At 43.1% G+C, this 23150-nt stretch overlaps 1 protein-coding gene across 2 annotated transcripts in view; it reads left to right on the forward strand.

Moving 5' to 3' along the window:
- The first annotated feature begins 301 nt into the window (after positions 1–301).
- The window catches only part of ZNF385B (zinc finger protein 385B), an 893240-nt gene continuing 870391 nt past the window's right edge, over positions 302–23150 (forward strand). Inside the window, exon 1 of one of the 2 annotated variants that reach the window (XM_063933338.1) lies at positions 302–648. The gene's annotated coding sequence lies outside the window, so the exon portion shown is untranslated. The remainder of the gene's footprint in view (positions 649–23150) is intronic. The other variant, XM_063933339.1, reaches the window with a different exon arrangement.

A 23150-nucleotide genomic window follows, 5' to 3' on the forward strand; every position in this document is an offset into this window, starting at 1 on the left:
ATAGACGATTATATACAGTAGCTAGTAACATGAAATGAATAGCTGATTAATGCTTATGTTACTTAGCTGGATAATGAAGACATTTCATTGAACTGCTATACATTATTATATACGCGCTGTATATGTATAATCAGCATTTAGCACACTGGTTAGAACTCTAATGGTGATTAGCAGGTGATTCAGGTTATTAATAGGTGACTCTGTGATGTAACTGGAGTCTGAATTGTTCAGTGGAGCCAATATTAACAAACAACAAAACTAGCTGCCACACACTCCATGCTAATGAGGGTAAAACCCACACTGGAGCAACATAATATAAGACAGAGTGCTAATCGTGGAAACCCCATGCAGCTCTCAGTCTGCTGTCTATAAACTTTTACTTGATGCACCGAAGTTACAGCAATAGCAGCTTCCATCTGGGATCTGATGCTGTGAGCTTAAACTCCCTCTTTCATCCCCATCACCTTGCGTCACTGCGCATGTGCGCCACGGATCCGGCGCTGGAGATCTAATGCACGGCTGGGAGAGACGGTGAGAGCCTGGGCATAGAAGGAGCTTGCTCAGGGGGAACAGCAGCAATAAACCGTGAGCTGCTGCTGGAAGCGCAGCTATCGCCGAGTCTCTCCAATCCATCCCCGGCCAGCAAAGGTAAGGAGACCCCTCCACACTCTTCCATCCCCCATCTCACACTTTAGGGAACAAGTTGTGCAGAGCTGAGGGGTGCATCTCTGAATTGTACAGGTACTAGGTCTCTGTGTCACCCACTGACACTTGTGCCAGCCTATTTAACCATTGCTGCTCGACAATACTATGTCCCTCTTGTATAGCATCACTCAGGGATCCCTGGCAGATGGGTTAAAATCAATCCAGGGGCTTTAATTGTAAATCACTTGCCTGCTGCTGTGTGGCTGTTACTTGGGAGAAAAGTCCTACATGAGATCTGTCAGTTATAATAAGTCACTGTCCCTATGAATGCCCTGTGCTTAATGCATTGGCCATAACCCAGCTTCCACTTGGAAATAGGTTAAAGCGGTACTGTAATTCCCTGAATTGTTACTTATGGCGGAGAGGATTACTGCCTTGTCGTTTTGCATCCCAGAGAATGCAAGGTTCTCCGCTGTTTGTTTATTTGTTTACATTGTGGCACAACTTTTATCAGTGGAATTAGAATTAGTGCCATACTATCCTATATTATCACCTTGTTTTATGTTTGAAAGGTATTACAAAGTTACTTATTTTTAAACATGTGTTTAATTAATTAAATAGATATTAAATTAATATGTATTCAATTAATATTTTCTTCACTATGTGATATCATTTACAAAACACCATCAATACAATACTACTGCAATAAAATAAAGTTAATGCATGAAGACAGTTGTCTAAGGTGCGGCCTGTTTACAGCAACTTGTCATCAAATCAAGAAGTGCTGCCATTGGAATCCGTGTTACATACAGCACCTAGTGACGTGACCTGGACTAGTGATCTGTGCTTCTTTTTCACAAATAACTGACAAATACCTGCCAGGCAAGGCAAGGAATGTCCACTAGATTTTCTGCTGCTCTGGGATACACAGTAATAATTGATGGTGGTGCCCTATATGGGATCCGGTCTGAAGATCGACAGTGTCTAGGTCGACAATGTTTAGGTCGACCACTATAGGTCGACAGTCACTAGGTCGACATGGATGGAAGGTCGACAGGGTTTCTAGGTCGACATGTGCTAGGTCGACAGGTCTAAAGGTCGACATGAGTTTTTCAAATTTTTTTTGGGGGGGGGATTTTTTCATACTTAACGATCCACGTGGACTACAATTGGAACGGTAAAGTGTGCCGAGCGAAGCGGTAGCGGAGCGAAGGCACCATGCCCGAAGCGAGGGGACGCGGTGCACTAATTTGGGATCCCAGTCACTCTACGAAGAAAACGACAAAAAAAAAAATCCTCATGTCGACCTTTAGACCTGTCGACCTAGCACATGTCGACCTAGAAACCCTGTCGACCTTCCATCCATGTCGACCTAGTGACTGTCGACCTATAGTGGTCGACCTAAACATTGTCGACCTAGACACTGTCGATTTGATGAACCACACCCCCCTATATATGTTCTACACTTCTGTTCTTGGAGGGTACCGGTCTGTGTCTTTTGTCAGTGAAGGTCATTATAATCCGAATCCATGTTTTGTTTTGTTTTTTTACTTTTTCAAATAGATCATAAACAGTATTATATATTATTATTGTATTATTTGTTTCTTGATCATTTAAACAATGTTAATTTTGAAAGTGATTTGAAATAGCAATACATTTTTAAGTGAAATCATTTTCAGTAAACTAATCCCCTGATATGGTTGGTAAAGTCTTGTCTGTGTAAAGCACGCTGTGAGAGGGATCTCTTTTCATGTCAAGGCTCATATTTATTGGATGAGGGAGTTCTAGGAGTGTCTCAGGTAATTAGGTATAAGTGTGACGGATACTCTGACCAAGTTGTATGTGGAATCATGTAATTTTAATAGCTCTGTATCTAAGTATTTTCACATGGAAAGAGCATGCAGTCCTCTCTATTGGAATGTAGTGTGTTAACCACACTTTGATGGAACCTGCTGCTGCTGTGCAACCTTTCAAATATTGAGACTGATGTTACACATTTAGCAACTAAGTCTGAAATTAGATTTCCGGAGCGGTGTGTGATCTAGATTCAAAGTGAGACATTTGCTGTGTGCTTCAGGGAGGTTCGTTTTGAACCTTACAAACTCTTGAGCAATATATGTGTCTTAATGCTGTGTTATTTGAAGTTTTGCTCTCTTTAGGTTGATGATTAGGAGTTTCTGTGCCAGGGGGGTGGGTGGTGTGAGTGTGAAAGCAGCATGGTATTCCTTTTAACCATCAACAGCAGAACCAGGAGCAAGTATCTGAGTCAAGGGCAATGAGATGAAATCAAGGGTACATTGTAAAAAGAGAATATCAGATTGTGGCGGCCACATTGGAGGGACTAAAAATAGATTTGCATCAATTCGGTTTAATTTTTATTTTACTTTCGGTTGAATGTTTGATTGTCACAGTTATGCAAATAAACATGTTATATACATATTAATTGTTTATCCGTGTGTGTGTGTGTGTGTGTGTGTGTAAATATATCTACTTACAGTGTACATTGCTACTGTGTGTCTTTGTCATTTGCTGGTGCTGTTTACATACATTGTTATTGTATGTACTGTACATGAAACAATATGCTACGTCCTTTTATATCTCTATATATTTCGTATCAATTGGATTGTAAGCTCTTTGTGGCACAAGTTTCTGTCCTATGTGTCTTCAGTTCTCAGTTCCTTTTGTCCCAGTTTGTTTGTAAATTATGCCTAAGAAAACGGCATACATGATGCAGTACTAAACATATATATATATAATTTGCTTTCATTTTATAGTATTACTAAGAATGTTGATGGTTAGTATATTTTCGTACTATTGCATCTTATGCACGTGGACTGATTCTGGCTAGAGACTATGGGGGTAATTCTGAGTTGATCGCAGCAGCAAATTTGTTAGCAATTGGGCAAAACCATGTGCACTCCAGGGGGGCAGATATAACATTTGCAGGGAGAGTTAGATTTGGGGGGGTTATATTGTTTCTGTGCAGGGTAAATACTGGCTGCTTTATTTTTACACTGCAATTTAGATTTCAGTTTGAATACACCACACCCAAACCGAACTCTCTCTGCACGTGTTATATCTGCCCCTCCTGCAGTGCACATGGTTTTGCCCAACTGCTAACAAAATTGCTGCTGCGATCAACTCAGAATTAGCCCTATGTTCTCACTGCTAACTACATTAGTGGGAATGATTGTGGTAAACAGGATTGTGTTAGAACTGTGCATTCACATCACAACACAATACAGATGTATAAGCTTCTGCCTAAATGATTATTATTATTATTATCATCCTTTATTTATATGGCGCCACAAGGGTTCCGCAGCGCCCAATTACAGAGTACATAAACAAATAATCAAAACAGGATCTTAATGTGGGGCAGGGAAATATTCGCCTTTGGTGGATCAAGCACAGACTAAGTGATTGAAATGAAGAGAGTGGGATGTAGTTCCTGTATCATTTCATCATTTCAAAGTCACTTTGTGGTCAGCAGAGTAATGCAGTGTGTGTACCGTGTCTGGTTTGGTCAATCATGTTAGATGTTCAGTGACTAGAGCAGATAGGTGGGTATGAACAGAGCAATAAGTGCACTTGACCGGTTTCATTCATAAAGTAAATTGTGATTGATCGTGCCTGTGAAAATTATTAATTTTGTTCGTTAGTGTTAAACCCTTTCCCTCCCCCATTAAATATTACACAAATGAGTGCTTATATCTGAGCTGGGAAATGATTATTTTATCAGGGAAGAAATTATTACAGTGTATCTCAACCTTATCTTTTTCCTCAGAATGATGAATAGTAGATTAGGAATTTTAAGTGAACATCATGTATGTGCGTATATAGGCACAACGGTGATTGAATATTTAGTTGTCAGAGAATTATTGGTTAATTATTGATATGTAATATGTGCAGAAGAGTGAGTTAAAAGCCATCTCATATCAACAGTGCTTGATGCAAGGATACATTTGGGGCTGTACAGCTTTTTGCAACCGCACATAATTCATTTTACAGTACATCTGTAACCCACACACAGTGGAAGCAGCTGTTGTGTTGAATGAACCAGTATTCACGTGAATGCAGCCTATCAATGCACTAACTAACTAATGACATCACTCAGTGTGCATCAGGCCTCAGTGATGTCACCAGTTTCTAGCAAATTGAATCAGTTAATTGAGTCCACAAAATAGATGCCTCTAGTGTGTGTGTATGGCTAGAGCAGTTTACCTATTGCATTTGCAGTGTGTCCTTGTACACAGGTGTTGCTTGAGTATTAAGAGAAACAACACCCCAAAAAGCTTAGTAAAGATTGCATAATATATTGCTGAAGAGATGTAGCTGATTGTAATGATGACTACTGTAACTACAAGAGAAGAGCTCTGTGGGTTTGCAGAAAGGGGCTCATGGACATGCATTTGGTGTTTGCAAGTGAATACGCCAAAACATTGAGTAAGGTGCCACCTATTTGAATGAATAAACACTGATGAGTCAAAACATTATGGCCACCTGCCTAATATGCTGCTACCCGTCCTTGTGCTTTCAAAACAGCTTTGACCTGCCAAGGGATGATTTCTACAAGACCTGTAAAGGTGTCCTATGATTTTTACAAGACCTATGAAGGTGTCCTGTGATATCTGGTACAAGGGCATTACTAGCAGATCCTGCAACTCTGTAAGCTGGAAGGTGGATCAGATTTGTTGTTCCAACACATACGACAGATGCTCGATTGGACTGAGATCTGAAACATGTACTTGGTACATAACAATGTTTAGGTAGGTGGTTCTGCTCAATTTAACCCCCACATGAGTAACCAGACCTGGGATGTCTCAGCAGAACATTGCCCCAAGAATTACACTCCCTCCACTGACATTGTTTTCTTCCCTTACTTCATCCTGGTGCCAACTTTACTGTAGGTAGATGACACACGTACCTGGGTGTCCACATGCAACAGATAATGGGTTTCATTGGGCAGGTGACCTTCTTCCATCACTCTAAGCTAAGGTCTAGTTCTTGTGCTCAATGTAGGCACTTCTGACAGTGGACAGGGGTTAGCAGGGGCACTCTGTAATACATTACTCCCATCACCATCAATTAAATATTTGGCCATTTGTGCGTCTTGGTTACCAAGCACCCTGCTAATGGTTCATGGTTTTTCTCTAACGTCCTAGAGGATGCTGGGACTCCGTAAGGACCATGGGGATAGACGGGCTCCGCAGGAGACATGGGCACTTTAAGAAAGACTTTGACTTTGGGTGTGCACTGGCTCCTCCCTCTATGCCCCTCCTCCAGACCTTAGTTTGATACTGTGCCCAGTGGAGACTGGGTGCATTTCAGGAGCTCTCCTGAGTTTCCTGTAAAGAAAGCATTTTAGTTAGGTTTTTCATTTTCAGGGAGCCTGCTGGCAACAGACTCCCTGCATCGAAGGACTGAGGAGAGAGAAACAGACCCACTTCTCTGAGTTTCAGGGCTCTGTTTCTTAGGCTACTGGACACCATTAGCTCCAGAGGGATCGGTACGCAGGTCTCACCCTCGCCGTCCGTCCCAGAGCCGCGCCGCCGTCCTCCTCGCAGAGCCGGAAGATAGAAGCCGGGTGAGTATTGAGGAACAGACATCTGAGGAGGTAGAAGACACCTTGATCTTCATTGAGGTAACGCACAGCACTGCAGCTGTGCGCCATTGCTCTCATTCACCTCACACACCTCGGTCACTGTAAGGGTGCAGGGCGCAGGGGGGGGGGGGGGGGCGCCCTGGGCAGCAATATAAACCTCTACTATGGCAAATACACATATATACATGTACAGCTGGGCACTGTACATGTATATAAAGACCCCCGCTATGTTATTGGAAAATTTGAGCGGGACAGAAGCCCGCCTCCGAGGGGGCGGGGCTTCTTCCTCAGCACTCACCAGCGCCATTTTTCTCCACAGCCCCGCTGAGAGGAAGCTCCCCGGACTCTCCCCTGCTTGACACACGGTGAAAGAAGGGTTTTAAAGTAGAGGGGGGGCACATAATTGGCGCATATACATAACAAAAGCGCTACTGGGTAAACATACTGTGTTTTTTCCTGGGTCATATAGCGCTGGGGTGTGAGCTGGCATACTCTCTCTCTGTCTCTCCAAAGGGCCTGGAGGGGAACCTGTCTTCAGAAAAGAGCTTCCCTGTGTGTGTGGTGTGTCGGTACGCGTGTGTCGACATGTCTGAGATTGAAGGCTCACCTAAGGAGGAGGGGGAGTGTATGAATGTTAGGTCTCCGTTGGCAGTGCCGACACCTGACTGGATGGATGGATATGTGGAATGTTTTAAGTGCTAATGTTAATTTATTGCACAAAAGATTAGACAAAGCTGAAGCTGGGGTACAGTCAGGGAGTCAACCCATGCCTGTCCCAATGTTGCCTGGACCTTCGGGGTCTCAGAAGCGCCCACTATCCCAAATAGTTGACACAGATACCGACACGGATTCAGACTCCAGTGTCGACTACGATGATGCAAAATTACAGCCAAGGGTGGCTAAATGTATTCGATATATGATTATCGCAATAAAAGATGTTTTGCATATCACTGATGAACCTCCTGTCCTTGGCACGAGGGTACACATGTATAAGGGAAAGAAACCTGAGGTCACCTTTCCCTCCTCACATGAGCTGAACGAATTATGCGAAAAAGCGTGGGAAACTCCAGACAAAAAACTGCAGATTCCCAAAAGGATTCTAATAGCGTATCCTTTACCGTCGCAGGACAGAAAACGGTGGGAATCCTCCCCTAGGGTAGACAAAGCTTTGACGCGCTTGTCAAAAAAGATAGCGCTTCCATCCCAAGATACGGCTACCCTCAAGGATCCTGCTGACCGCAAGCAGGAGGTTACCTTGAAGTCCATTTACACACATTCTGGTACGTTACTCAGACCGGCTATTGCGTCGGCCTGGGTTTGTAGTGCTGTAGCAGCATGGACAGATTCCTTATCAGCGGATATTGAGACCCTTGATAAGGATACCATTTTAATGACCCTAGGGCATATAAAAGATGCTGTCTTATATATGAGGGATGCTCAAAGAGACATTACTTTACTGGGTTCCAGGATAAACGCTATGTCTATTTCTGCTGGGCGTGTCTTATGGACCCGACAGTGGACAGGTGATGCCGACTCCAAGAGGCATATGGAGTTGTTGCCTTACAAGGGTGAGGAATTGTTTGGAGAAGGCCTCTCGGACCTCGTCTCCACGGCTACGGCAGGTAAATCGAATTTTTTACCATATATTCCCTCACAATCTAAGAAAGCGCCTCATTATCAAATGCAGTCCTTTCGTTCCAATAAAAGCAAGAGAGTACGTGGATCGTCCTTTCTGGCCAGAGGTAAGGGCAGAGGGACAAAGCTGCACAACACAGCCAGTTCCCAGGAACAGAAGTCCTCCCCGGCCTCTGCAAAATCCACCGCATGACGCTGGGGCTCCCCTGAGGGAGTCCGCTCCAGTGGGGGCACGTCTTCGACTGTTCAGCCACATCTGGGTTCACTCACAGGTGGATCCCTGGGCAATAGAAATTGTTTCCCAGGGTTACAAGCTGGAATTCGAAGAGGTGCCTCCTTGCCGGTTTTTCAAATCGGCCCTACCGAAATCCCCCCTGGAAAGGGAGATAGTGTTGCATGCGATTCACAAATTGTGTCTTCAACAAGTGGTGGTAGAGGTTCCCCTGCTTCAAAGAGGGAAGGGGTACTACTCAACTCTGTTTGTGGTCCCGAAACCGGACGGTTCGGTCAGACCCATTTTGAATTTAAAATCCCTGAACCTTTACTTGAAAAGGTTTAAGTTCAAGATGGAATTGCTCAGAGCGGTCATCGCCAGCCTAGAAGGAGGAGATTTTATGGTGTCTCTGGACATAAAGGATGCATACCTGCATGTTCCCATATATCCTCCTCATCAGGCGTACCTGAGATTTGCGGTACAGGATTGTCATTACCAATTTCAGACGTTGCCGTTTGGGCTTTCCACGGCCCCGAGAATTTTCACCAAGGTAATGGTGGAAATGATGGTGCTCCTGCGCAAGCAGGGTGTCACAATTATCCCATACTTGGACGATCTCCTCATAAAGGCGATATCACGGGAGAAGTTGCTGAACAGCGTATCACTTTCACTAAATGTGTTACAGCGACACGGCTGGATTCTCAATATTCCAAAGTCGCAGCTGAATCCTACAACTCGTCTGCCCTTCTTGGGCATGATTCTGGACACAGACCAGAAGAGGGTTTTTCTTCCGACGGAAAAAGCGTAGGAACTCATGACTCTAGTCATGAACCTGTTGAAGCCAAAACAAGTGTCAGTACATCATTGCACTCAAGTCCTGGGAAAAATGGTGGCGACATACAAAGCCATTCCCTACGGCAGATTCCATGCAAGGTCTTTCCAATGGGACCTATTGGACAAATGGTCCGGGTCACATCTGCAGATGCATCAGCGGATCACCCTGTCCCCCAGGGCCAGAGTATCTCTCCTGTTGTGGCTGAAAAGTGCTCACCTTCTAGAGGGCCGCAGGTTCGGCATTCAGGACTGGATCCTGGTGACGACGGACGCGAGCCTCCGAGGTTGGGGAGCAGTCACACAGGGAAGAAATTTCCAAGGCCTTTGGTCAAGTCAAGAGACTTGTCTTCACATCAACATCCTGGAACTAAGGGCCATATACAACGCCCTACGTCAAGCGGAGATCTTACTTCGCGATCGACCAGTTCTGATCCATCTCCACAAAAATATATACACCTGGCGCCACTCTCCTCAAAGTAGTTAGCAGCTAGTCTCGGGGATTAAGTTCCAAATACCCCAGGTTTAAAAGCAAAAAAGAAGAAAAGAATGAGACAGCGCTTCTTACTTTGAAAAAGATTTTTTTTATATATATATATATATATATATATATATATATATATCAAACACAATAAATCTCAATATCACATATGAATACCGGAAAGTATATTATAAATATTGTATTGTTTTTTAAAGAATACTGGCCGGTATTCATATGTGATATTGAGATTTATTGTGTTTCATATATATATATATATATATATATATATATATATAAAAAATCTTTTTCAAAGTAAGAAGCGCTGTCTCATTCTTTTCTTCAGTTCTGATCCAGTCAGACAACGTCACCGCAGTAGCTCATGTATACTGCAAGGCGGCACAAGGAGCAGGGTGGCGATGGCGGAAGCCACCAGAATTCTTTGCTGGACGGAGAATCATGTAAGCGCTCTGTCAGCAGTGTTCATTCCGGGAGTGGACAACTGGGAAGCAGACTTCCTCAGCAGACACGACCTGCATCCGGGAGAGTGGGGACTTCATCAGGAAGTCTTTGCACAGATTGCAAGTCGGTGGGGACTACCCCAAATAGACATGATGGCGTCCCGTCTCAACAAAAAGCTACAAAGGTATTGCGCCAGGTCAAGAGACCCTCAGGCGGTAGCTGTGGACGCCCTAGTGACACCGTGGGTGTTCCAGTCGGTCTATGTGTTTCCTCCTCTTCCTCTCATACCCAAGGTGTTGAGGATAATAAGAAAAAGTGGAGTGGGAACAATTCTCATTGTTCCGGATTGGCCACGAATGACCTGGTATCCGGATCTGCTCACAGAAGATCCGTGGCCTCTTCCTCTAAGGAAGGACTTGTTACAACAAGGTCCCTATCTGTTCCAAGACTTACCGCGGCTGCGTTTGACGGCATGGCGGTTGAACGCCGGATCCTAGCGGAAAAAGGTATTCCGGAGGAGGTCATTCCTACGCTAATAAAGGCTAGGAAGGACGTGACGTCAAAACATTATCACCGAATATGGCGAAAATATGTTTCTTGGTGTGAGGCCAGGAATGCTCCTACGGAAGAATTCCATCGAGGCCGTTTTCTTCACTTCCTACAAACTGGAGTGAATTTGGGCCTAAAATTAGGCTCCATTAAAGTTCAGATTTCGGCCTTATCCATTTTCTTTCAAAAGGAATTGGCCTCTTTACCTGAAGTACAGACTTTTGTGAAGGGAGTACTGCATATTCAGCCTCCTTTTGTACCTCCGGTGGCGCCTTGGGACCTTAACGCGGTGTTAAGTTTCCTTAAATCACATTGGTTTGAACCACTTAAAACAGTAGAGTTGAAATATCTCACTTGGAAGGTGGTCATGTTGTTAGCCTTGGCTTTGGCTAGGCGAGTTTCGGAATTGGCGGCTTTATCACATAAAAGCCCCTATCTGGTTTTCCATATGGATAGAGCGGAGTTGCGGACCCGTCCTCAATTCCTACCTAAAGTGGTCTCATCCTTTCATATGAACCAACCTATTGTCGTGCCTGTGGCTACATGTGACTTGGAGGATTCCGAGTCCCTTGATGTGGTCAGGGCTTTGAAAATTTACGTGGCCAGAATGGCTATGATCAGAAAAACAGAAGCACTGTTTGTCCTGTATGCAACCAACAAGGTTGGCGGCCCTACTTCAAAGCATACTATTGCTTGCTGGATCTGTAACACGATTCAGCAGGCGCATTCTACGGCAGGCTTGCCGTTACCAAAATCGGTTAAGGCCCATTCCACTAGGAAGGTGGGCTCGTCTTGGGCGGCTGCCCGAGGGGTCTCGGCACTACAGCTGTGCCGAGCTGCTACTTGGTCGGGGTCAAACACCTTTGCAAAATTCTATAAGTTTGATACCCTGGCTGAGGAGGACCTCCTGTTTGCTCAATCGGTGCTGCAGAGTCATCACCACTCTCCCGCCCGTTTGGGAGCCTTGGTATAATCCCCATGGTCCTTACGGAGTCCCAGCATCCTCTAGGACGTTAGAGAAAATAAGATTTTAAACCTACCGGTATATCTTTTTCTCGTAGTCCGTAGAGGATGCTGGGCGCCCGTCCCGAGTGCGGACTACTTCTGCAAGACTTGTATATAGTTATTGCTTAAATAAGGGTTATGTTATAGTTTCACCGGTTTTGGACCGATGCTATGTTGGTTTTTCATACTGTTAACTAGATAGTATATCACAAGTTATACGGTGTGATTGGTGTGGCTGGTATGGATCTTGCCCTTGGATTAAATAAAATCCTTTCCTCGTACTGTCCGTCTCCTCTGGGCACAGTTTCTCTAACTGAGGTCTGGAGGAGGGGCATAGAGGGAGGAGACAGTGCACACCCAGAGTCAAAGTCTTTCTTAAAGTGCCCATGTCTCCTGCGGAGTCCGTCTATCCCCATGGCCCTTATGGAGTCCCAGCATCCTCTACGGACTGCGAGAAAAAGATTTACCGGTAGGTTTAAAATCTTATTTTCCTTTTCCTTCTCTAGAAAACAACAACATCTCTCCAATAGAGCTCCACTGTATATATCCAGTTACCCAGAATAGGAAGGAGAGCTCACATAGTGCAAAACCATTTTTATAGTCCACAAAAAACAAGGAGAGTGGAGGGTATAATGCCCGGACTGTGCTATGCTCCTCCATACCCAGTAATATGGTCCGGAGCAACCAGTGCTGCAGACATTCCCTAACAATGTGTTTTGATCTACTGAAGATCTTTTTAAGGAGAGGAGAATACCTGCTGTGTAAGATACTTATACCCGATTTGGATCAATCACAAGCAGTTCCATATAAAATCCAAATGATCAAACCCAACCATTAAAATTAAGAATCTTCCACATTCAAATTTACTTTTCATATGTGTTGTTTGTTTTTTAAAAACTGCAACGTATGTACAGTTCCTCCCTAATCTCTTGAACTGGCCACCTGGGATGGGATTGAGCCAGTTCAGCTGGTGGCGTTGATTTACGTTGTGAAGTCAGTGGGTGTAGAAATGTCCAGGTGCATAATTTGTGGTCTTTCACATAACTTGTGATATCTAAAAAATTAATATGCTCATCTTCCACTTCAAAAGTAAGTTTCATATTTTAATGCACAAAAATAATTTAAATTGGCATGGCTACCTTTCCAAATAAAATGTTTAACAACTACTGTATTTACTTTGTCCAGGTTACCAGGTTTGCCCCAAATGGATTGTTACATACCATGTTAATTTCCCATTGCCCATAAAAATATTAGCATAGCTTGGAGTGAAACTGGTGCCCATCACTGTGCCAACTTTCTGCTGATAAAAAGCTTCTTTAAATATGTAGTAACTATGAAAAGAAATCAAGGTTTTGTATGGAGAGTAAGTTGAATTGTACTCTGGAGGACACAAGGAGCCAGTGTCATGATTTGCAGATTTGGGGAGGTGAGAGAAGAAATTAAATATTGCTACAGCATTTAAGTTGATTTGATGTGGTGATACATGGGTGTACGGAATGCCAGATAGGATGAGGTTGTAGCAGTCAAGGCAGGAGATGAAGAGAGAATGGATAAGAGTTCTGGAAGTATTTAGGGTAAGAAAAGTGCAAGAGATAGTAGGGAAGGGGGATGTCAGGTTGATTTGGGTGTTGTTAGTGTAGAGATGGTACTGGAATGCTAATGAAGGAATTAATTTCACCAAGGGATTGGAGGTACAGTGAGATAAACAGAAGGCCAAGAACAGAGCATTGTGGAACCCCAAAAGACATGGTAGTGGAAGGGAATGTATGCCAGAGTTAGATACACAAAAGGATTTACTTGATATAAGATCACGTAGAAGAGAGAAAGTTAAGGTTATGCTTGTGTATTTAGGACCTGAGTAACAAAGAATTTGCACGCAATACTAATGTTCACAATTATTTGCAACCACCTGCCATACGGCTGATGCAATTTTCAATGGTGCGACCGACCAATCGGTGTTACAGAGTGCACAGGTGCTAAAAGTTTGCATCTAAGTCATTGCACATTCAGCCACACAGATGTACATAAGGGAAGGAGTTTGTAGCCCATTTGCATAAGCATGCAGACGGGAGACCACCAATAGACATTGCTGCAATTGGCTGTCGATTGGTGGTCCCAGTAACGGACCGCAAAGTGTCAAAAATACTCTTGCCACTACAAACCAGTAATGCCATGACTAGCCCGGAGGGTTCATTTATTGCGGATTTTTGCTCTTTAAATGCATCCCCTCCTGAGACGTGCGCAGAAATGCACGTTAAGTAAGGTATTGGGGCAGAGCATAACATGACAGCTGCATTGCGCGTGGTACTTAGCCCGGGAGCTGCAGCCTAACTGGCAGTATCACAGGGAAAAAGTGTCCATCACGGGAAATAATTGAACAGGTCTCGGGCGCTCAGCCCGGGAGCTAAATGGCCGCTAAATGATCGAATGCCCACTGTAAATGTTTTTGTTATTAACATATCTCAACCGCATGGTAAATATGCACCTTAGACGGGTGGTATTCATGTGACCGGCGGTCTGCTGACCGACAGTCACATGACCTCCTCCACCATCCCGCCGGCTCAGTATCCCTATGGTCGGCATGCCGACCAACATGGACTATTTCCAATCGTGGGTGTCCACGACACCCATAGAGTGGGAATAGTACCCGTGGCGACCGCAGGTTGCCACCGAGCCCGCAAGGGGCTTGCTGCACTCGCCCCTCCCCGCCGGGATCCCGGCGTCGGTATGCTGCTGGGATCCCGGCGTCGGTAAGCTGACCGGCGGTCAGGAGACCGCCGGTCAGCCATACTACACCCCCTTAGACACCTAATAACATACAGTGTAGCTGGTATACATGTATAAGAAAACTTGGCACTTGTGAAGTTTGCAGTGTAGTAGTTTAGCTATACAGATTATAACAATAAGTCAAAAAGAGGGACAGCTTGAAAGAAAATGGGGCTGTGAGTTTTGTCATAGAAGAGGCATGTTTTAATTTTAGATGCAAGGTGTACGCTCTGGAGTCTCCCATATCCAATATGCTTGGGACCGGAAGTATTTTGGAATATTTGCATACCATAATGAGATATTTTGGGGATGGGATCCAAGTCTAAGCACAGAATGCATGTATGCGTCATATACCCCTTATACACAAAGGGCAATATATATATATATATATATATATATATATTATATTATATATAAATATTTTTTTTTTTTAGAAAATAGTGGTTTAAAGCGCTACACCACACACATAGAACAGATGTATAGAGTCTGCATCCTTAGATACACTTCAAATTTAAATATCGAGAGTCCTTCCGCACTCCCCTATATACAGGGTGGGTGGCAGCTTTCCTCCAAAAAAACGATGTTCCAAGCGGTTCAAAGTAATGAATCTGGAAAAAGATGAGAAATAGTGCCTTCTAGTGCAGTAAATAGGCGTCTGATTTAAGGATACCTCCACCATTATAATACACCCTTGAAATGCACAAATACCATTTCAAGTGGACATATCCACTTTTTATATCATAAGTATCCAGTTGGTAATCACAATCAGGATGGCTTTTCCTTCACCACGCATAAACTTCATACATCTCCGTTCCCCGGCCAATATAAAGAAAAAAAGAGGAGAGGTACAAGAGACACGCCACCAATAGTGTAGTATTTCTAACACGATTTAATGGGTTACATAAAATATAATATGCCGGTACATTTAGAAAGATAAAATACAGCTTATCTGATATACAGCAAATCGATCAGGTCAGTAGTGCTCTCAACGCGTTTCGTCCCTATGGCGTCTGAAGCCTGGACTAACTATATATATTTATATATATATATATATATATATATATATATATATATAGGTTGAGTATACCATATCCAAATATTCCAAAATACGGACTATTCCGAAATACAGAATTTTTTGAGTGAGAGTGAAATAGTGAAACCTTTGTTTTCTGATGGCTCAGTGTGCATAAACTTTGTTTAATAAACAGTTATTAAAAATATTGTATTAAATGACCTTCAGGCTGTGTGTATAAGGTGTATATGAAACATAAATGAATTGTGTGAATGTACACACACTTTGTTTAATGCACAAAGTATATTATAATATTGGCTAAAATTACCTTCAGGCAGTGTGTATAAGGTGTATATGAAACATAAATGCATTCTGTGCTTAGACTTGGGTCCCATCGCCATTATATCTCATTATGGTATGCAAATACAGGTTGAGTATCCCTTATCCAAAATGCTTGGGACCAGAGGTATTTTGGATATCGGATTTTTCCGTATTTTTGAATAATTGCATACCATAATGAGATATCATGGTGATAGGACCTAAATCTAAGCACAGAATGCATTTTTGTTACATATACACCTTATACACATAGCCAGAAGGTAATTTTAGCCAATATTTTTTGTAACTTTGTGCATTGAACAAAGTTTGTGTACATTCACACAATTAATTTATGTTTCATATACACCTTATTAAACAAAGTTGGTGTACACTGAGCCATCAAAAAACAAAGGTTTCACTATCTCACTCTCACTCAAAAAAGTCCGTATTTCGGAATATTCCATATTTCGGAATATTTGGATATGGGATACTCAACCTGTATTCCAAAATACAGAAAAATCCGATATCCAAAATACTTCTGGTCCCAAGCATTTTTGATAAGGGAAACTCAACCTTTATATACAGGTTGAGTATCCCTTATCCAAAACACTTGGGACCAGAGGTATTTTGGATATCGGATTTCTCCGTATTTTGGAATAATTGCATACCATAATGAGATATCATGGCGATGGGACCCAAGTCTAACTACAGAATGCATTTATGTTACATATACACCTTATACACACAGCCTGAAGGTAATTTTAGCCAATATTTTTAATAACTTTGTGCATTAAACAAAGTGTATCTACATTCACACAATTCATTTATGTATTATATACACCTTATACACACAGCCTGAAGGTCCATTAATACAATATTTTTAATAACTTTGTGTATTAAACAAAGTTTGAGTACATTGAGCCACAGAAAACAAAGATTTCACTATCTCACTCTCGCTCAAAAAAGTCTGTATTTCGGAATATTCCGTATTTCGGAATATTTGGATATGGGATACTCAACCTATATATATATTTATATATATATATATATATATATATATATAAAGGTTGAGTTTCCCTTATCCAAAATGCTTGGGACCAGAAGTATTTTGGATATCGGATTTTTCTGTATATATATATATATATATATATATATATATAAAAGGAATTTCCACGAGTCTGCCATTAGTTTTAAAGCTGCAGTCACTTCTTTACAAGGCAAAACCAGGTCAGTATTGCCTTATAAATGATTGCTGTTTTAAAAGTACATATTGCCCATAGTCTGCAGGTATTTTTATACCATAGTCTTAATAATATTGCTCATGAAACAGTGTGTGTATATACACAGAATGTATTTAGATTTCATATGCACCTTATACACACAGCCTGAAGGTAATTTTTATCAAATATATTAATAACTTATTGAATTAAATAAAGTTTGTGTACATTGAAATCAAAGGTGTCACTACAGTATCTCAAGTCGTACTCAAAAAAATTCTGTATATAAGAATTTTGGATATGGTAGACCCGACCTACATTACTAATTTTCCTATCCTATAGCTACAGTTTGTGTTCACTGTATATCATGTTTTATGCAGACATATGTGGGGTTGCATGATTCTTATACATTTTGGGTGGGGGGGTGTATTCAACAGCTGCCAGATGCTGCCGTCTTGTAGGAAAGATGGCAGCTTACGACTGATTTCGATGGAAAGGGGTTCCGAACCTATTCAAAAAGTGCAGATTTTTTCCGACTTGACGGAAAACACGTGGATCGGCAGAATAGCCACTGATCCGTGTGCTTTTGTCGGAAATGAGGCCAAATCTGTCGGATTTAGGTGAGGAGACGGGGAGCGGTGCGGCGGCTACGGGGAGTGGAAATGAGAGGTACCTTGACGGCCGTGCCCCGGCCAGGCACCTCTCTTCCTGCAGCGCGGCACTGGGCGGCCGTGATGTGCGCCTCCAGCAACTCCCTGTATTCTCACACACAGAGAGCTGCTGAGAGCGGCACAGACACCGGCCACATCCGACAGTCCGATTAGGCTCAAATCCAACAGTCGGATTTGGCCACTCTAATGAATAGGGGTTGTCGGATCCATTCCGACAAATACATGTCGGAATGGATCCGACTCAAATTGAATATACTCCTTTGTGTGATAGCAATAAGTATGTGTACTATCTATCTGTCTGTCTGTCTGTCTGTCTGTCTGTCTGTCTGTCTGTCTGTCTGTCTATCTATCTATCTATCTATCTATCTATCTATCTATCTATCTATCTATCTATCTATCCACAAACATGCATATTAATGTCACACAAAGGTTGGCAATAAATATCTTTGTTTAACCCCTGAGTTAGCCTGTGCAGTTGAACGCTCCATTCAGCCTTGGCAGTGAAAGGGTAAAGCAATTATTTTTATTGCATTAGAACCATTGTACCGCTCTCTCCCACATGAGCAGCATGTGTCAGAAATGACTTAGCAGCAGGCTCTCGCTACATGACATGATATTCCGCACTCTTTTGTTGCCCGCAGTCCAAAATTACCGCGGCACAGAAAAGACACAAATAGAAGCACAGTACACCTATAACTTGCAGGGTATTATTTTCTCAGAGAAAGAGCAACCTTGTGCAAACAAAGAGTTCTAGAAGCCCTCTATCAGGAAAGCATTGCTATTTGAGTAACGGTGGATAGATAAGGCTATAACCACGGCCCCTGGTGCATCTGCTGGCAGTATATAAGCAGGCATACTGTACGAGCCTGCTCCAGATGGACTCTCTATGAACACAAGATTAAGCTCATCTATACATACTTTTGTTCACATTGATTTTTGCGCTGACATCATTAAGTCATTGTTATGAAAAATCAGCTTGCAGCTTTCTGGAGTGTCGTTTTTACATTACCAGCAGCATCATAATTAAAATTTTAAAATCGTTAAGTCAGTTTTGCTAGGGTGTATTTCATTATTTAAAAGATTAATGTACAGCTACCATATTTGGCATGCTTAACATTTTAAAGTACTGTGAAAACCCTATAAATATGCACAAAAGACTCATTAAGCTGCTATATGAGATCTAGTTCAACATGAGGCAAAAGACAACGGAACAGGCTTGAATTTTGTTGTACTATTATTATATCAAGGGTTGCCCCATCATCCCTTTAATAAGGGACACATACAGTATGAATTACGCAGATTCTGTGGCTGGGTGGCAGGAGCTGTGTAATTCATATGTGTCCCTTATTAAAGGGATGATGGGGCTTAGCTGCGTCACATCTGTAGCTTAGGGGCCCATTTATCAACGAGTGATAAAACTTGCTGTGAATGATAAAGGTTGTTACGTATGATAAATAGTGCTCAAACCAATCAGCTCCCAACTGTCATTTTTCAAACACAGGAGCTGAACACATGACCGTTGGAAGCTGAACACATGACAGTTGGGTGCTTAACACATGACAGTTTGGAGCTGATTGGCTGGAGCACCATTTATCATACGCGACAAGTTTTATCATTCACAGTGAGTTTTATCACTCATTGATAAATGAGCTCCTTAGGCCCCCATTTATCAAACCTTGGAGAGTGATAAATAGCACGGTGATAAATACCAGCCAATCAGCTCCTATCTTCCATGTCACATATAGGAAAAATGACAGTTAGGAGCTGATTGGCTGGTACTTTATCACCGTGCTATTTAACACTCTCCAAGGCTTGATAAATCTGGGCCTTATGCCCTTATTTATCAATAAGTGATAAATTTCACTATGAGTGATAAATTGCACCAGCCAATCAGCTCCGAACTGTCATTTTTCAAACACAGGCCCCCATTTATCAACAAGTTTCTTTGCTGGAAACTCGTTTTTTTAGTTAAATGGGACCAATCGCTATTTAACAAGGCTAATAGCGTATACTGCGGCCATGTAAACTGTATTTAAGAACGAGCGCTATTTCTGAAATAGCGCTCGCTTACCTGAAACGGCCTTGTCTGCTCCGGGCAGACGTTAGGACACCGCTGCAGCAGAGTCCGTCCTGCGCTCCGGCTCCCCCCTCCCGCAGCGGCATGCATCACGCCTGCTGGGTTGCTATAGAGACAGGAAGCCTGAGGAGTCCCAAATGGCCGCCGCGTCCGGAAATCACTACAGCGCATGTGCCAGGAATGACCATATTCCGGCACATGCACATACTCTCCCTACACAGATCATTCGTCAGCGCTGGTGTAAGGTAAACATCAGCACTGACGCGGCAAATACCGCATTCGCTCGCCGTGGCATAGGCTCTTCTTAAATAGAAGAGCGCGATGCCACTATACCACGGCAGGGGAAAACTGTATTTTGCGCTACACTTTTAACTGCATGATAAATGGGGACCACAGTCTGTAACAGTTAGGAGCAGATTGGCTGGTGCAATTTATCACTCACAGTGAAAAGTATCACTCATTGATAAATAAGGGCATTAGTATGTTATTGTGATGCTTTTCAATGGCTGATGAAAACTGAAATTGTCTCAAGCGGTATTACAACATTGCTCACTAAGCGGCAGCTTGCTTTTTCTTTGAGCTTTACGCTGGTTTGTCTTGCAACTTCTATACTGCTTTCTTGCTGTTGATGCAAATTATGGCGTTACTTGTTTGATTCAGTTTGCCCACACTCAAGCTGGAAAATGCAATCCACAACACAGATCCGCACACATGTAACTGTAACTCAACCTAACTCGCTTCCTACTTACCCTTAATCCACTTTATCCACTGGGATCACATGTTATGCTAAAAATGCTCTCACAGAAAAAAAAGAGGTATTAGTCCTCTCATACATAACGCCAGCCTGTGATTCACACACTGTAACCAGCACTGCCCAAACACATTTCCTCATCAGTGATCAGCAATTGTACCGGTATTGTGCCACATTCCACCAACAGACCACGCTCACAAGCTGTCCAGCAACTGTCTTCTGCTGCTAATAATGACGCCAGTTGGGTGCTCAGGACTTTGCTGTGAGCGGTGAGAACAAGTATCCTGTTTGTATTAATATGCATACTTTTGAAGCAGGGCTTTCACCCCATAATCTTGGAACATGCATAGATTCACAGCAATTAATTAGTTATGGATAACGAGGGTCATTCCGACCCGATCGCTCGCTACAGTTTCTCGCAGCGATCGGGTCAGAACTGCGCTGGCGCCGCAGTGCGCCAGCGCATGCCATCCGTCGTTGCCTAGCGATCGCCTCTGAGGCAGAGGCGGTCACTGGGCGGGAGGGGACTGGACGGTGGCGTTTTGCCGCCATTTAGGGGACGCGGTCCGGCCAACGCAGGCGTTGCCGGACCATTGGGGGGGCGGGCCACGGCGGCTGCGTGATGTCACACGCAGCCGCTGCAGGCCAGGGAGCGACGAGTAGCTCCCGGCCAGCACGCTAAAGCTGCGCTGGCCGGGAGCTACTCTTGAAGTGCAAAGGCATCGCCGCTGTGCGATGCCTTTTGTACTGCTGCGGGGGAGGGGGGGGCAGCACTGACATGCGGGGTGGACTAGCCTTGTGCTGGGCGTCTCCCCGCATGTCAGTGTGAATGATCGTAGCTGTGGTAAATTTAGCACAGCTACGATCAACTCGGAATGACCCCCAATGATTACTAGCAGCTAAGAATAAGATTAAATGGACCTACACACTGGTAGATATTTTTGAAAGATATGAAAGATATCGTTCAAAAATGAGCGATAAATCGTTCATATATTTCAATGTGTATGCAAATAACGATGAACGATGCGTGTCCCCGTAATCGTTCATCGTTGGTCTATCATCTATCATCGTTTAGCACTGCAAGTCAATATGTAAGATATCTTTGTATGCAATGGCAAAACGTTCATTAAAATCGTCCAGTGTGTATGTTCAAAATTGTTATTAAAAAATCGTTCACCGATCATAATGTTCGCCATCAAAATCGCCCAAATCGCCCAGTGTGTAGGGCCCTTTAACTGTACACACAGGATATTTCATTAAGCTGCAAACAGTAAAGTATCGATAATGGGTGCATGGTTTGTGGTACACACGGGCCAGTTGGGGCAAGGGGGACTTTGTGCCGCACACCCTGCACCCAGAATAAACTACTATGAGCAGAGCGTCGGGCACTACCTGTAAACCTGCCGGTTGGCCATCTTTCGGATGATATAGACACAAAAATGGCGCCGGCACAGGAAGTAACAAAGCATCTCACCCTATGCTAGAGCTTTTCATGTATTGATGAGGATTAGGGTTAGGAATAGGGTAATAATACCGGAAAATTGAGGGATTGGTGGTCTGACCTGGAATTGAGGGTCACATGACTGGTGGGTCCTAGAAGTCATGCTGGAGCCATCAGGAGCAGGTAAGTAACCACTAGGCCACCTGGGATGATATGTTGACATTCTAACATGATGAGTGTCAACATTACGACTGTCGACATATGCCTCACCCACAGAGAGAAGGTGGGAAACATACAAGTCAAGAACAAAGGGTGGCAAGCACATGGCAAAATATAATGCAGACATCAATCTAGTGAATCTGACAGTATTAAACAATGAGAACTACCAGGAGTTAACAGGACTCAGCAGGTAGGACATAAAATAATGGCCCTCATTCCGAGTCGTTCGCTCGTTCTTTTTTTTCGCATCGCAGTGAAAATCAGCTTAGAGCGCATGCGCAATGTTCGCACTGCGACTGCGCTAAGTAATTCTGCTATGAAGAAAGGATTTTTACTCACGGCTTTTTGTTCGCACCGGCGAACGTAGTGTGATTGACAGGAAATGAGTGTTACTGGGCGGAAACACGGCGTTTTATGGGCGTGTGGCTGAAAACGCTACCGTTTCCGGAAAAAACGCAGGAGTGGCCGGAGAAACGGGGGAGTGTCTGGGCGAACGCTGGGAGTGTTTGTGACGTCAAACCAGGAACGACAAGCACTGAACTGATCGCACAGGCAGAGTAACTCTGGAGCTACTCTAAAACTGCTAAGTTTTTTTTGTTCGCAATATTGCGTAAACTTCGTTCGCACTTTTAAGATGCTAAGATACACTCCCAGTAGGCGTAGACTAAGCGTGTGTAACTCTGCTAAATTCGCCTTGCGACCGATCAACTCGGAATGAGGGCCAATGTACATCAAAAAGCATAATTAGAGCAGCGCTTAGGCTAGACAGTTAGTTTAGTAATATATATATATATTACTATATATGAGCCACAATGTTGCAGAAATAAAATTAATAAAACTTCCATAAACTCAACAGATAAAAATAAAAAATAAAACAGTATACAGTATGTTGCTATCAACAGCATAGATCAATATCTAAAAGATGTGGATCACTATACTCTCAGTTAATACTAGTGATGTGCACCGAAAATTTTTCGGGTTTTGTGTTTGGATTCGGTTCCGCGGCCGTGTTTTGGATTCGGACGCGTTTTGGCAAAACCTCCCTGAAATTTTTTTGTCGGATTCGGGTGTGTTTTGGATTCGGGTGTTTTTTTACAAAAAAAACTCAAAAACAGCTTAAATCATACAATTTGGGGGTCATTTTGATCCCATAGTATTATTAACCTCAATAACCATAATTTCCACTCAGTTTCAGTCTATTCTGAACACCTCACACCTCACAATATTATTTTTAGTCCTAAAATTTGCACCTAGGTC

Source organism: Pseudophryne corroboree, chromosome 7 (genome assembly GCF_028390025.1).
Source record: "Pseudophryne corroboree isolate aPseCor3 chromosome 7, aPseCor3.hap2, whole genome shotgun sequence".
Taxonomy (NCBI): Eukaryota; Metazoa; Chordata; class Amphibia; order Anura; family Myobatrachidae; genus Pseudophryne; species Pseudophryne corroboree.